Here is a 15,905-nt window from a genome sequence, read left to right as displayed (position 1 = left end):
GGAAAATACTCTCTAAGAAACATACCAGATCTGAGCTCAGAAAATCCAGATGACTAGTACATGGAGATTCACTTGTAGTTGCAGCAACTCTAGAAGGCTGAGGAATATAGATTATAAGGAGTGAGGTCCGTTGCATATATCATTCAAGAGGATAACTTTATTCTGACTTCAGACACAGGTGTCTAAATACAGATAAAAAGACAGATACAAACATATCCTAATAAGATTTCTGGTTATCTGGGAAACTGGAATTCTCACTTCACTAACTGCCTATGAAATAGACAGTGAATCTATGTTAAAAAAAATACATAAACCAGGGATCATAGGTCACATCAAAATGTAGTGTTTGGAAAATTGCACTAAATACAGGGAACCATGGGACTTTGTCTTTAGTGCATGGCCTGAACCCATACTAAAATACTTAATCACAAGTCTGGCTCACACATATCAATAAGCAACTTTAACAACTTCCCTGAAGCACTGCGCAAATGTTGCTCTGAAGAATGGGAAGATGCATCCATGTTCTTCACTGTACAATAAAAGTTGGTCAAAGGAATGTCACCTAACACCAGGTATACAGAAGCCAATGAACTGAAATGAATTCTGCATTACCAGGCTAAAGCAAGGCCAAAAATTAGGCTTTGTTTATGTGTTACAAAACTTTATGCAAATAATTAGTAACATGTTAAGTAGATCTTTCAAGATTGCAATTTAGAAATCAGAAAACTAAAAATATTACCAATGGATATTACATTTGAAGTCACATTTAAAGTAAGGATAGTAAAATCCTCATTATAACTGGTGAATCTTTTGATCTAGTGCTGTAGTGTTACAGCATTTACTCTAATAAACTCGGAAATACATGTTTTGCATATACTCTGATTTCAATTAGAAATACTAGGAACATCTGATATTAAAAGCCACAAAAGACTTTTCCACAAAGCTAGGAAAAATTCAGTGCTCAATGTAATGTGATCTTTTTAATCAAAGTAGTCTTAATTCAAAGCAGCAAAAGTGAGGGTTGGTCAGACAGGCTTACACAAGCCTACAGAAAGGTTTCAATCTCTGCTTAAACTAACATACTTTGACAAGTCCCATTGAAAGCTGGAGCATTGAAATTAAAAAACTAAGTTTTAGATTCTACAATTTTTCTGACAGGAATCTCAGTTTTCATGGTCTGACGTCATTAAAGATTGCTACTCCCTCGAAAGAATGATTAAGACCATGTATTTTAGACATTTATTATTGATTACCCTGAATAAGTTCTTTATTAACTGGGCTTAGTGAGAACCACCAGGACTGGTTAGGCTAGCCAATAATTTCAGATTTCTTGTTAGAGATTAATCCCACCTGTAAAGTAGACACCTAATTAAAGTAAGTGGGATTGGATCATATAAATAGTAAAACAGTCAGCAACTCAGACATATTTGTCATTTAAACTTCACAAAATTTAGCAAACCTTTAAAATGGAAGATCACTAAAATCACTACACACAGATGGATGCTTGCAACAGAGGAAGCCCCAAAAGTAAGACACAGGATGTGGTGGGGAGGCAAATAGACAAAACAGTCTAATAAAAAGCAAGGCAGATTTAGCAGCGATGTGTGGTATCAATAAATTATGTATGGTCTCCAAATGGAATGGAATAAGAGTGTAAGATATTTGCTAATGAAGTCATATGAAATCTTAAAGGCAAACCAGAGATTAAGGATCAGATACATCTGAATAAAAAGTAGATGTGGATGATGTAGACCCGTACATCTGAGCTCATCATCCAAGGATCCTCTTACAGACAGTGGGCATCTAGCCATGAAGTACCAGCACAATTCCAGAAAAACACATCTTGTCATGGTTCTTACTGTAATTTCTGCTCCTTACACAATATAGTAGAAAAGTGATCAGCACACAGGTGTGACAAAATAACTGTGTTTAAAAGTTGCTTTCATATCTTTACTTATATTCATCAAGATATGCTAAACAACATCTACACTGAATGAAACATAAGACTAGAAGTTGATGTCAGTCATACTTTTCTGAAAATTTCTTACTCAGACTTCTTTCTCCCATATGAAATCTGTTTGTCAGACATGAGTATTCACAATCATTTTGGTTTTGTGTTTGGGGTTTTTTATTATTTTAAACATATTCTTTTTTCTAGATGAAGCTTCAGTGAGTTCTAGCTAAAAACTAAATTACATCCCTTAAACCATATTGTGGGCATCTAATTTGTGCTTACATATTTAATTCCTACAGGTAATTTTCCTCACAAAGGAATATTATAGAAATAAGATGTTTCCTATACTATTTGATGAAAAATGTTAAAGATCTGCTCTGGCATATTTGATATGATTTCTTGTGATAAGCAGCAGAAACCTCCTACATTTGAATTGTGTTCCACTGCCAATCAGACCATGTCCATCTGTAAAAAGAACAAAACTAATTCTACTGTTGCCTAAATCAAAACGGAGCTGTCACAGAATACTTCAGAGCATTTTTTATTATTAGGCATTTACTGCAACCAAAATACACTCCTAGTGCATTCTATATATATTTATTGTCTTTTCGCAGATGGCCGCTACCAAGGACGGTGAGAGCATGAATAGTTTGGGCATGTTTGGACATTCTGTTCTATTCTTTTTGATGACACACCTTTACATTGTTTTGCCACAGAGTCATGCACCATTTGGTACAATTCTAAAAGCCCCAAATCTTGGGGCACTGTATGAACTTTTCTCATTTTTATGCCAATCTCATGGTTTTGGAGGATATGGGCTGACACGTGAATTCAGACTGTGTAGTGCTGGCAGGGACATTGCACTGCAGTAGACAGTACAGATGTCAAGGCAGTCCTGAATAACTAATAGTGGGAGAAGTCCATATAAGAAGTTTTTAGGACTCTAAGAAAATTCTCCTAAAACATTTTTGTAGTTGGAATAGTACAGTTCAATCTTGATGAGTGCCATGGTAGCTTGTCTTTATGCATGAATTAATGATTTATATTCTTTGCCTCTGCAGTGAATCATGGGGTCCGATTCAGGAAGAACATGACTGCATTCAATTGAATATCACTGTTCTAACATACATTTGAGAAGAGAAGCAAATCTCTAAGACACAGGATATACCAGATAGTGAATCACACCAACCTTAAGCACAGCTTGTTGCATTCCATTTGTATTATACCTCCCCACCACAGCAGAAGCACTCATAATGGAAGACAGTGTCTACAAAATGAAACAAGCTCAGGAGGAAGCACAATTCTACATGGTGATGTTCTACTCTAAGCTTCCTTCCATCAGCCTCACAAAGCATAGAAGAAACTGCTTTTTTCCATGAATATTCAGTTCACAGCCTTTTGTAGGAAATCATATAGAGCAGTCCTGATAGAGGGTGACACCTTGATCACGCATTGACACATTACATTGCATCCCATCTTCTCAAATCATAAATGAAGAGTGGCTGCATTCCACAGTCTCTGAATTCTTTCAAGACAGCTCAGCAATCTACGAGTGAAAGGTAGGATAAATTATTACAGGAGACTTCTCAGCATGGCTGTTCTAAATCAAATGCTGTCAAATAATTTTTAACTTTCTTTGATCTGCACTCAATCTCTGTGCTCTTTGCTGACCTATAGCACAGACTCTCCTTGACTTCCGCTCCTTTCTTTTTCAGTCTCTCTGCTCATAAACTTTTATTTTCCCTTTTTTATCATCTACGTGTAGGAATATAAAAAAACCCTAGATCCAATGGCTTGGTGACTTTTATTTTATAGTTGCTTGAAAAAAAACCCACCTGGTAAGTGTGGTAGGAACCGAAAAAGAAATGAGAAAAAGACAGGAAGTTAAATAATCTTGCAAGAAGCAAAAATATGATGTTTGGGGCTGAGAAAGTATTCTCCCTAAGGTGTTTTATAGTTATAAGACACACATCACACAAACTCTGTATCTGATGGCTCCTACGATATATTTTATAGCAGTAATGACTATAACTTAAAAAGCTGGGGAGAAGAGAATCAAGCAGCAAAAGAAAAAAAAAAAAAGGAATAGAAATATTAACGAAGATAAAGAAACGAGAGTGAAAGAGGAGACAATACAGCCACAGAGTAAGACAAAAGGAGAAGAAAATGACATGGATTAAGAAACGGCATAGTGAAACAAATGAATCCACGGTGAACGCTGACAGAATTAATTGTGATTGCTACTGGAATAGTGCCTAGGGACCCTAGTGCAGTGCAGAGTTTCATTGCATTATGCACTGCATTGCATTGTATGAACAAACACCAGACATGGAAGACATTCAACTATCTTGACAGGGTGTAATAGGTGAATATGTGGACAAGCAGAGATAAAGAGAGAGAACCCAAGGTAGCAGGGAAGACAGACTTGTCTGTAGGCCATGACACCATCAGCCTGAAACATCACACTCTTCTAGAAGTTTACTTTGAGGAGAAATATGGAGTCTAGTCCATATGCCCTGAACAGACTACTATTCAGCTTTGCACTCTTTACACCTGAGCGGCTTAACATGCAGCCCGAGATCTGGATAAAGCACATGTCCTTCCCTTATCAGTTCCTAAACACATTTCTGTAACACCTGTGTTTTCAACTGCCTCATCTGTGGTAGCAGAGCACAGTCACTGCGATGCAGCATATACCCTGATACGGTTTTCCCTTGATTAACTGAAGCTATGACAATTTATAAGTTCAGGATGTGTCCTCTTATTTCTCCAATTCTCAGAATAGTACAGAGCAAAATATCAGAACTAGAATGGTCCTCTCTTTAGTACTACAGCAGGTAGAAAATACAAGCAAGAACTTGTCTAACCTTCTTAAAAGTCTCCACTGGCAAAGACTCCATAACCTGCTTTTCCAGGGATTAACATAGTTACAGCTAGAAAGTTCCTACTAACATCAGTCAGTTTTGTTGATAATTAAGCAAACTGCATCCTGGCATGGCTTTACTGGATCTGGAGATGAGCCCTTGATACATCAGAAAATTGCTTTGTGCCTCTGCAAACTTCTTTCTTCTGAAAGACAAGAGAAACACAAAATTTTTTTCAGGTTTTCCTTGGTGAGCTGTGCATCATGAACCTTTTCTATTTGAGTTATTTGTAAACCTTCTCTTGACTGCTCCCCAACCTGTCCATATTTATTCCTAAAATGTAATTCCCAGAATTGGACAAAAGCGACTCAAACTGAATGACAAAGATGATATAGGTGTCTGATTTTATATTTAGTAATATTAACATAAAATGTGTTATGGAAACATACACTTGATACTGAACACAAGCATGAAACTTCCCTATTAAATTCTGTTTAAATGCTAAACCCACTGTAGGGCTTCCTCAACAAAAGATCACTCTGCTACTGAAACCATGTCCCAGACTGTCATTGCTCATTGTTCTTAATACCAGTTTAACTCTACTGTGAAGTTACAGATGATTTGCATGAGGGGCAGAGATGGCAACTCAAATTCCTTTTTTAAAAGCAATCATACATGAGAGCCATAAAGAAGGGGAGATACCTCCTATTTTACATTAAAGAAGGTAGCCAAACTCAGATACACCTAAATAGCTCAACTGAAAAGTTACTAAAAAGAAAATGGACAGAATTTGGCAGTTGGATTGTTTTCACTTGCCAGTGTGTAACAGAGTCTCAGAGAAACCTGGACTGTATCAACTGTGAGGAAACACTATGAGCTGTACCTCTAAGACTTACTCATACCCTTTCATTATATGACCAAGCATCCTGACTCCAGTCAGCAAGGAAGACAGAAATCAGTAGCAAGTGTTTTCATAGTCCAGCCTTACTTTCTTTCACAGTTTTCATCCCTTCCCACTTGCCCTAGGAGAGAAAGTTCCAGCTACTGTTAAAGCAATGAAGAGACTATTGTTCAGATTTGCACTGTTTAAACCTGAGCAGTTTAATGTGCAGCTACTGGAGTTCATATTTTGTTTTCCATATTTCTCCTCTTATGCATTCAAATTCAAATTGACAAATGCCTTTGTATATAATTTTAAACCGTCCCCATCTCTAATGCATCAGTATCTTGTTACATTTCCTTTGATTTCATTGTTTGCAATGCTACTATCAGCAGCATGGAATTGCCAAGGCACTAAGCAGCCCAATTTTTCTTTAATTTCTCAGAAAATTGACAGCTTTATGAACTGTCTCTTTACCTATGCCCCATAAACATGTCAGGCTGTGGAAAACCATTCTAATTAAATCCTGGGGGATTGCAATGGAAGATTATAGCTTCTTGGCAGGTTATTAAAAAACAGTTGTTCATATATACACAAATATCTGTACTAGAACCTAGCATTTGACAGAACAGCCAAGGAATTAACCCCACTGGCAACTCCAAATAACACTCGCAACCCCCCCCCCCCAAAATACCCAACAACAACAAACCGACCCCACCCCCCCAACCCAAAAACCAACCAAACAAAAAAAGCCAAGGAAAAACAACTAAGCTAATTAAAATGGGGGTGCAGGGGCTGGGCAGAGGCAAGTGGGGGAGGTTGTCTCGCGTTTGACTTCTTTCCAAAAGTTGGTAATTCAAACTGTCATCTGGAATCATCACCTTTCATCCTTGATTACCAGTACCTGATATACAAGAAGGTAAAAAAACGCTTGTAAGGTCCATGTACATGGCCTTGCTAACTACATAGCCTTGAAGGAAATATATTAGAGTTGATGCATAACACAAATCATTTGATTCAGCAAAATATTCCTTCTGTCTGCATCTGATCATGCAAGAGAACATATAAAAACTTCTGATAGCAAAATCTTTGTTAGAGATCAGTGCGCATCCTTCCCAACAGCTTCCCCAAATAACCTTACCTATGAGACTAACGCTTGTTGCTCCTGCTCTTCCACCTGAAAGAAGTTGCCCAACCTCTCTAGTCAGCAACAGATATTCAGGATTTAGATACTGGGGAACTTCTGGGAGACTCTGTAGCAGTTTCATTTTGTAACCTGTGTCTGACTTTTCACAAATGAATTGTTTGTATTGTGAAAGCAACTTCCAAAGATGCTGTTTTGTTCAGAGTGCAGTTATTTTGTTCTTGAACTGCAGTTACGACAGTCAAGTCTTTTCTCAGTACCTGAGAGGAGGAGAGAAAGGGAAGAAATTAGAAGCTAACACACCAAAGATAGCTATGAGCAAAGTCCAAGAAACAACACTGTATGTTTTTCTTAACAAGTATAGTATCACTGAGCCAGATGTGTAATGGGGTTTGCAACTAACTGGACTTCTGCAGAATGCTACATGATTTTAGTATTTATTTCTTGAAAAATCTTCTGACATCTCCTAATATAAGCTGCCATGTAAATGTTTAATACATCACCACTTAGATTTGCTGGTGTTCCACATGTATGTGAATAGAATTTCCATAAATATCAAGCATGAAAAATATCCAAGACTTAAAATCACTGACACAAAAAGACATACTGATTTCATGGTCTCTGAGATGACAGAGAATCACACTTACAGGATTCCATGAAGTTTTCCTCTGAAGAAAACCAGCTTTAGTTGTCCTTTATGTAAAAGAAGCTTTAAAAGAAATACCAGCTAGCTTGAAAATACGTATGTGAAACACCAAAAAGTCGTTAATCAATTTGAAAGCACGAGCCATAAAGAATGAACGAACCCAGAGGTACCCAACTATAGCACCAGATTGACTCAAGCCACCAAGTTCAGAACTAAAGTTATATATCTAATATCATCTCTTCGTATGCACTGATATACTGAAAATGACCCGTTAGTATCAGATGCTAATTGATCACATTGATACCAAAGAGAGTTTGAAGAATCCAGTAATGATAAGAATTAAATTTACATTTTAGGAGTACATTGAACCTAACAGCTGATTTTCCCCTGCCAATCACTCAATTTATTTGCTTATATAAAATATACCATGTTTATTACTGTCTAGGAAATTATTAAGTGATTTAGAATAGAAATACATGAAAACTCCAATGTTCAAATGTTCACACAGTACATTAAAGTTACAGTACAGCTACTGGCCGTATTACTGCCTTACATGACATCAGAGGGTGATTGTCCTGCCTCTATATAGAAATACATTAAGGGATAGTGACAAGTAGAATAAACATTGGAATTTGAACTCTCAAAAGGTTTTTTGGATTGGTGAATTTATGTCCTAAAACTCTTAACAGCTTTCAACAAAGTACCAGTCTTCCTGTTACTGGTTTAATTTAAAAATTGATTTCTTTCTTTCTCTTATTGCAAGAATATGAAAGAGTATCTGTTTGACTGTAAGTAAAGACACCTTCAACGTGGTAGGGATGTTTTCCCCCATGCTTTAATGCTTTCAATTTTGCAATTTTCTTTAACAGTTTCTCATGTCTCAGATTGTTTTGGAATCCTAGATAAAAGTCCTAGGGGCAGATGAAGAGGAGCCTTTTAAACAATCTTGGAGATGTACATGAGGTAACTGCACTTCTGGTATGGGAATGGACTGAGGAGACCATACCAGGAAGGATGGGTGAAAATTTAGTAACCACTTGCAATTAGCTAGAACTTGTTTTCTACAAAAAGACGTTATTCTGTCAATCTACAGTTTTTATTCATGGTGTAGCTTGTATCATGCTCAGCAAATTCCATGTTATAAATGCACTATTCAAACTATTTCAAGACAGAAAAACAAAGAGGGAAAATCATGCTTGTTGCTTGTTTAAAAGGAAAAAAAAAAAAAAAAAAGGCTAACCAGGCTTTCTTCTGACACAAGTCGTTTTATTCAAGATCAAATGGAATCTGTGGAAGTTCAGATAAAACATTTCATTTTTAGGGGTGTTCACAGCTAAATGGTACAAGTCTACAGCTACAATAAAATGGTAAAAGTCTATAGCTATAAGAAAAAAATTCCACAGGTGGGCAGGTGTTAGAAGAGGATCACAGTTACATGAAGTCACACAGTGGGGAAGTCACAGGATGAAAATCCAAGGGAGGAAGTACCACTTACAAAGGTAAGTCCTCACCCTTCCTTACCTGAGACAATGCCAGAATCACTTGCCTGAACATCCTCTATGCCAGTACAGAACCATAGGTCTTTCTCTGAACAAACCAGCTATTGATTTACTGTTTAGAACAGGATGTTACTTGGCAGGCACCTAATTTATATCTTCAAATAGCATCACAAAAGAGACATACTGCAGTCTTCAGAGAAAAAAAGTAGGAAATAGGAAAAAAAAAATCCAATATTACATACTTGTTCTGTTATTTTATATTTACAAATTGGAAAGGGGTGGAATATTTGACTTTGGAGTCACTGCACATAACATCTGACACTTAAATAAGGCACCAACTGTAACTACTGCAGGATCCTTTCTTTGTCAGAGGGGAAAAAGAATTGTCTTCAAAAATAATAAAGCCACTTATATCTGAGTTCTAAGCAAACACCCATCTTTCTCCAAAACTCAGTGTTAGCTGAGATAAATCTGGCTTCCCTGCTTTCTAGCAGATAGGCCTTGTTTACTGGGAGGGGGGGAAAAAAAAAAAAGAAAAAAAAAGAAAAAAAGAATGTTTTTGATTTATGTTCCTGCAATCACAGGATGGGGAAGAAAAAGTCTTCAACCACAATCCCCAGTCTTTAGAATGAATCATTTGCTGGTCATACTTGAGTGGTTGCGGAGACTGACTTACCACAGTCTAAAAGAAAATTACTTTTCAGAAAAATGTTTACCAAAAATGCATGTTAAACTCATTCTTCTGGCTCTCCACCATACTAACAGAAAGAAAAAAAAATATGTCTCTCTATGGGGAATATGTAACCTTAGGTATGAAACAATTCCGCACTCCTCCATGTTGTATATCCAGTCATTGGCCAATCCCAGTGGAAGCTTCATGTTTAAGAGTCAAGTCAGCGCTTTATTGAAAGACCAAGGCAACAGAGTGGTATGAAACCTTGAGGAGCATACATGGCTCATCACTATTGTCAAAAATTAGACTTTTTGCATAATAAGATGTACCCGTATCACCTGGTTGGTACTGTGCCTCTCAAGAATTTTAACAGGAAAAGAAACTACAATTTAAGAAGGAGAAAAAGTGTTTGAAGCACAGAAGCGATCCTTAGTTTTACCAAAGGTGAACACAGAAACAAACAGATATATAATCAGAATGACTTTAGACTTCCTTTGGCAGTAACACATCCATCATTTATAATTAATACTACTATTAATTAGTAATAGTGATTGGCTCTCTGAAAGCTCTAAAACCAGATTCAATGCTTCCTAAAGATCAATGGTGATTGAACCTCTCTATGCTCAAAGATGACGACTAAGGAAGTTAAGTTAGCCTTTGCCAGGGGCTAGGAGTATGAACATGAACAATTCTTTTCCCTCTTTAGTATTCATTTATACAAGTCAAATTCTTAGCCCATTTATAATAACATAAATCTAGAATGACTCCCTGGCAGTCACTGGAGTGAGTTCAGATTTACTGCAGACTCTGTAAATAAGATCAGAATCTAGCCCATACACATTTAATTATCTTGTCTAACAGATTATGTCCCTTGATAAAAGAAAAAAAAAAAAAAAAACCACCACCACCATCCCCAAACTACCTCAGACTTGCAAATGGGCTATAAAAAAGGTAGCACTGTGCAGCCTCTGCACTAGCTGTAAGGTCCCCAGGAAAGGCAGGTAAGTACAACCTGAGGAACAAACCTATTTCTTTATGTTTTTCTGGAGATCTTAAATTCTGTCAAAAGTATATTCACCTCTGATAAATCGTAAATATACTGTAGACTTGCTCCATTTCCTAGGTGTGTTGCTGATTGTTAGTAATTTACACTCAAGATATAGCAACGATTTGCCATTGGCTTGGGGGAAATTGTTTTGCTGCCTATGATTTATAGCTATGATTTGCCTAAGAGTTTTATGAGGCAGTTTTTCCTGAATATGCCCTCAGTGAAAGGCCCCCAAACAGAGGCAGCTCACAGAGACCCTCATACACAGTGACACTGTCTTATTTCTCCTTCACCCAAATAACATGAGACTGTTCAAATTTTGTATTACTTTCACTCTTCTTCCTCTTGCTCCAAAAAAATAAAATAAAAACATACTATAAGGCACGGCAGGATTGACACTATACTGACTGATTGCTAGGTTTTCATATATATCGTGATATGTGGCAAGAGACCCTGTTACCAGCTGTTACTACTGCTATTAGCACATGCTCATCTGGGCATGATATATCACATCATTCTCAGTGACAGTGACATATCAGTCAATCTGAGTAAGGTACAATCCACTATGATATGAGTGAGAACCCGTACCTGATTACATCTGCATCTCATGGGAAGGCACCTAGCTCTTACAAAGTAGGAAAATCTGATGCTGGGCAAAAAGTGCCAAAATCTCATTTCTGAATACTTGAAGCAATTGTTAAGAAAGGTTCATCTCCTTTTCTAAAAATATGCCCAAGAAGATGTTGTGTGCCCTGTGACTGCTGAGTGCCTGACTGGGAAATACCATGGCTCACCAGCCATGTTTTGAACCTAACTCACTACAGGACTCAAAACAGCTCTCAGCATACGTCCATTTCCTGAAAACTACTCCCTTCCTTCTTTTTCTTTTCTTTTTTGAGAACATATGTGGCCAAAAAGTTATCTGGATATTCACAGATGTTCTATATTTTATTTATTTAGCAGATATCCTTATGCTATTGATTACTTTTTATTGCTATTACATTAGAACTTCCGAAGTAATGGGATCCCATTATTGCACTGGAACTTGGAAAACACAGAGCAGACTAATTTATATCTTACATAGTTTAGATGTAGTTGCACACTAAACTTCCCAAAATCAGTGCCAGAATTGCAGCAACCAACCCAGCAGTTGCTTACTCAGAGTGAACACTTAAGTGGATTTAGAGTTTACAAGTAATTTGTTCCAAAATTATTTGTCCAGATCCCTGTTTTGTACATATGTTCGCAAAACTTTCCGTAGTGACTAGTGACATGCAGTGGCTCATTAAAATCACTTTCAGTGACCCTGGTAATCAGGTTATAAAAACCAGGTGATTTATAAGTGTGTCACAATGGAGTGCCGAAACATAACACACTTAAAATCAGCACTGTAAGCAAGGGACTACTACACTACATGTTTCACTTTTGTTAGTACATTAGCTAGATGCATAAATCAACCAGGTTGCCAGATAAAGCGTCGTACATGTTTCCTGGCAGAAACAGGGGAATAGTGATGAGTCATAAGGACATTATCTGTTAAGCAGTATCCTGAGTATCTCTTGAGCATCCTACTTTTCTCAGCCCTAGCATTCTGCTTTGTAACCTGTGGTGTGTCATTTCACCTCCTGGCTTCATTGTTTGATCTGTGTCAGCATCACCTACTCAGGTAACGAGCTGGTTGGGCAGGATCCGTCACTTTCCATATGTATCCAGAGAGAAGCCACGTGCTCAGTTGAGGCCCACCACTCTGGCACTGCAAATGGATAATAAACTGTAAGGCATGATTGATCTTCCACTGAAACCACTAGTAAACCTCTCACTTGCTCTGGAGGGTGTTGGATGAGGTCCATCCTCAGCCGCTCTTCTTGAAAATCTGATAGGACATCTGCTCAGAGAGAAAACCAGTATGTAAGCCGAAAACAGAATGGAAAGGTCCCTCCCCACACAACTCTCCTCCTCTGCACTTGAGCATCCATCTTTCACTAAAACCTCTGCAGTCCGTCTTTTCAGCCATTATTTTCAGGAAATATATAATTTTAAAAAGGGGAATATGCGAGGCAAAGAAGAAATTACCAAATATGTTTATTCTATGACAGACACTCAAGTCTTAATGATCAGAGCTAAATCCTCTCTTCTCTTCCAAATCAAGCCTGGGTAACCCTACATGTACCAGACCAAACTCTCCAGACCCGCTTCGTCTTATCTTGCCGACATAAACGCAGCAGGATGGATCTTAAACACCCAGCAGAGAAGGAAGCATTTGCCTATTCAGATATGAGATGCTGCCTAAACAGTCATTCCACATAGCCTCATAAGAGAAGTTCATGAGCTGGACCATGCACTACACTGCATGAACTATTTATTCAGCAGCTCCTCAGAGTTTTGCTTTAGTTTCTGCTTGAAGTTCAGATTTCATATTTAAACAGAAGGAATGTTGATTTATATATTAAACACACATTTCTATAACCTCTTTGATCACATACCATTTACTTCAGCTTTTAAATATAAAAACTTCGCAGGCTGCAAACATCAACTCTTCTCTTATTTCTGAGCTAACACAGGCATTTTGAAGCACATCTTCCCACTTTGATCCCAACATATTTTGCCTATAAATTCAAAGTTTGAGATAAGAAAGTGCCACTGGGTGCTTAAAGTGTAAGTTTATGGTTTAAAAATTATCTGAGCTTAGTAGCTGAACATCATAGGCCTGATGGTTGCCAGAGCTGCATAGGAGCATGGTGTTCAAAAGCCCACTGGACACTCATTTTGTTTCTACACAGTAAAATTACTTGCTTTTATTTTATTTGCTTATTGCCGTGAAGTCTAAAGGAAGTTACACATCTAACATCATTAATGTAACTTGTACAGTGGGAAAAAACCCAACTCTATCCTCATGACCACACAAACCAGGGAAAAACAGGAAGATGAGACCTTCTGCAGTGGCCTCCCAGTGTGTGAACAAGGGCCACAGCTCAAGTCCACATTGCAAATACTGTTCTTATCTTTTCACAGCTTTGGCAAGGTACACGACTGCAAGTTGCTGTGCTTCCTCAGCTGAGGAAATGGAAGGACTGTGATCAGCGGACTAGTAAAAAAAGCTAAGTGTGGTATCTGCCAAAAGAATCTAAGGGATTAGATTCAAAAGGATCAAAGCAGGCTAGTTTTAGGAAGACCTGCGAATAGCAATGATCTTCACTACTGCAAATGAATGCAAGAGAGGGTGCAATTTATGCTGAGACTTCAGACAAGCTCAGAAATTTGGCTTCTTATATACGTGTGTCATTCACTTAAGTCATATTTACATGAATTGTTTAAGGAACTACCCTTTTTCTTCGAGGAAATACTACATTAGCAGACAGTAGGAACTTGTTCTTTGTTATGCCATCATTGCAAAAGTACACTCCCAATTATAACAATACTTTTTCTAAAAATACTTGCATAAATAGCAGTTTGACAGATCAAGTGTAGATGAAGAGCTGTTGAGTCCACCAGGATATTAAGTGCCATACGCCTGGGTTCGTCTACTTGCCTATAACTACAAACAACACAGAGACAAGAGTATATTCCAATAAAAATTGACGCTATCAGCTCTGAATATCCATTCTATATATATATATATATATATGTATATTTAAATAATTTATAATCAGTGGTAAACCACAAGCCACCTCCAGCTACCATCCATAAAGTACAGTTTTCTACACTAGGTATGCAACAAATTCATTTTGAAGCATGTCTGAACTTTTTTGTCATGAGCATCAGGCTGAATGCCTGTAATAAAAATGACAGCTAAATAAGAATAAATGGTTTAACGTTAGCAAGAAATAGGGCTTTGCTGTTTCACCTTTGATGACAGAATCACAAGTTTACTTCTCCCCTGAAGTTAAATGCAATGTTCTCCCGCATCAAACCTTTAGCACCTCTTTTTTCCAGGATTGCAGCAGCCCAAATGTAATTTGAGTGAATTCACGAAACGCACTTTGTAAACAGATATTTATTGCCTGCAAGATAAATAGTCAAAATACATCAGATTTATTGATGTCCTGGGAATATGGTATTATGGCAGTTTAGAATGGAATTGTGAGCAAAATCACTGCAGAAACTGACTGTAGATCAGTCTGCGCATAGAGTGAAAAAAGCAACAACAAAAAATATAAGGGGGACATAACTAAGCATTTGGGATAACATAACTGAACTAAATGCACTGCAGTTCTTGTAGTAAACGTATTCAACAGGAACATGCACACTAAGTGCATAGAATTTATTTTTAAGAAGGTATTTTATACTCTTAAGGGAGAAAAAGACTTTTGCAAAGAGGAGCGGAATAATCTATTCTACTCATACACTTTGGCAGGGTAAGGAGTAAGATACTGACATTTCAGCAACTGAGATTTAGACAACAGTGAAAACTTTCTAACAGTAGCAACAGTTAAGCCTTTAAAATAGATTGCCTAGAGAGATTGTGGAATCTCCAGTTGGAGGTTTTCATTGGGATATTAGACAAATATCTGTCAAGAACAATACAGATAAAGTTGATTCTACTTCTTGATACTTCTTCTTATCCTTATTTTCCATTATTCTATGAAACTTCCATGAACTGCTTTTTAAAAATCATTAGAATTGTATTTTAAATTTAAAAATAACACATGAACACTTTAAAGCTGCAGAATGAAAACAATTTGGATTTCACTAATTTCATTTTATACCTTTTAACTGCCTCTAAAGCCAGGCAATTCAGAAGTCTAGAAGTGGTCATCTTATTGATGATACTACATCACCCTCATGTGCAGAAGACTTTAATCTGCGAGTTGTGGAACAGGTAACTTAAGGTATCCTAATACCACAGGGCTGACGCAAAGACCAAATAGTTTTAATATGAAGAGCGTCAGACAGCGACTGCTTCTCAGGAAATGTCTTTTATAGTGCCTTCAGATATGGTATTATCTCACATATATCACTCCAGAACCATTGACAAATTCGACTATATATGTATCTTTTAGTGACCTGATTAGTTACAACTGCCAAAATGTAGAATACCTCTACTGATAAGAGTTAAAACACTATAGCAGAAGAGAATCTAATCCACTAGTTTTAGTTGGAGTATTGATTAGCAGAAAGATCACAACCACACAGTACATTTTCCTTTCAGAAAGCATGGAGGAATGACACAACAGAGAAATAGAGAAAAGGCACATAG

General features: G+C 37.3%; 2 long non-coding RNA genes across 2 annotated transcripts; one reads left to right on the top strand and one right to left on the bottom strand.

The window, feature by feature from the left end:
- Positions 1-3,196: 3,196 nt before the first annotated feature.
- LOC142600450 (uncharacterized) lies at positions 3,197-15,191 on the top strand. Its single transcript, XR_012833937.1, has 3 exons — positions 3,197-3,513; positions 10,522-10,661; positions 13,721-15,191. It is a non-coding gene; the product is annotated as an uncharacterized LOC142600450 (long non-coding RNA).
- Positions 3,199-9,175, bottom strand: LOC142600449 (uncharacterized). The gene is made up of 4 exons (XR_012833936.1): positions 9,010-9,175; positions 6,840-7,102; positions 4,822-5,023; positions 3,199-3,500 (listed from the first exon to the last, which is right to left on the bottom strand). It is a non-coding gene; the product is annotated as an uncharacterized LOC142600449 (long non-coding RNA).
- Positions 15,192-15,905: the final 714 nt, after the last annotated feature.

The sequence above is a fragment of the Balearica regulorum genome, chromosome 2 (assembly GCF_011004875.1).
Source record: "Balearica regulorum gibbericeps isolate bBalReg1 chromosome 2, bBalReg1.pri, whole genome shotgun sequence".
Classification (NCBI taxonomy): domain Eukaryota; kingdom Metazoa; phylum Chordata; class Aves; order Gruiformes; family Gruidae; genus Balearica; species Balearica regulorum.
The sequence above is the reverse complement of the archived record's forward strand: the minus strand, read 5'-3'. Positions and strand labels throughout refer to the sequence as shown.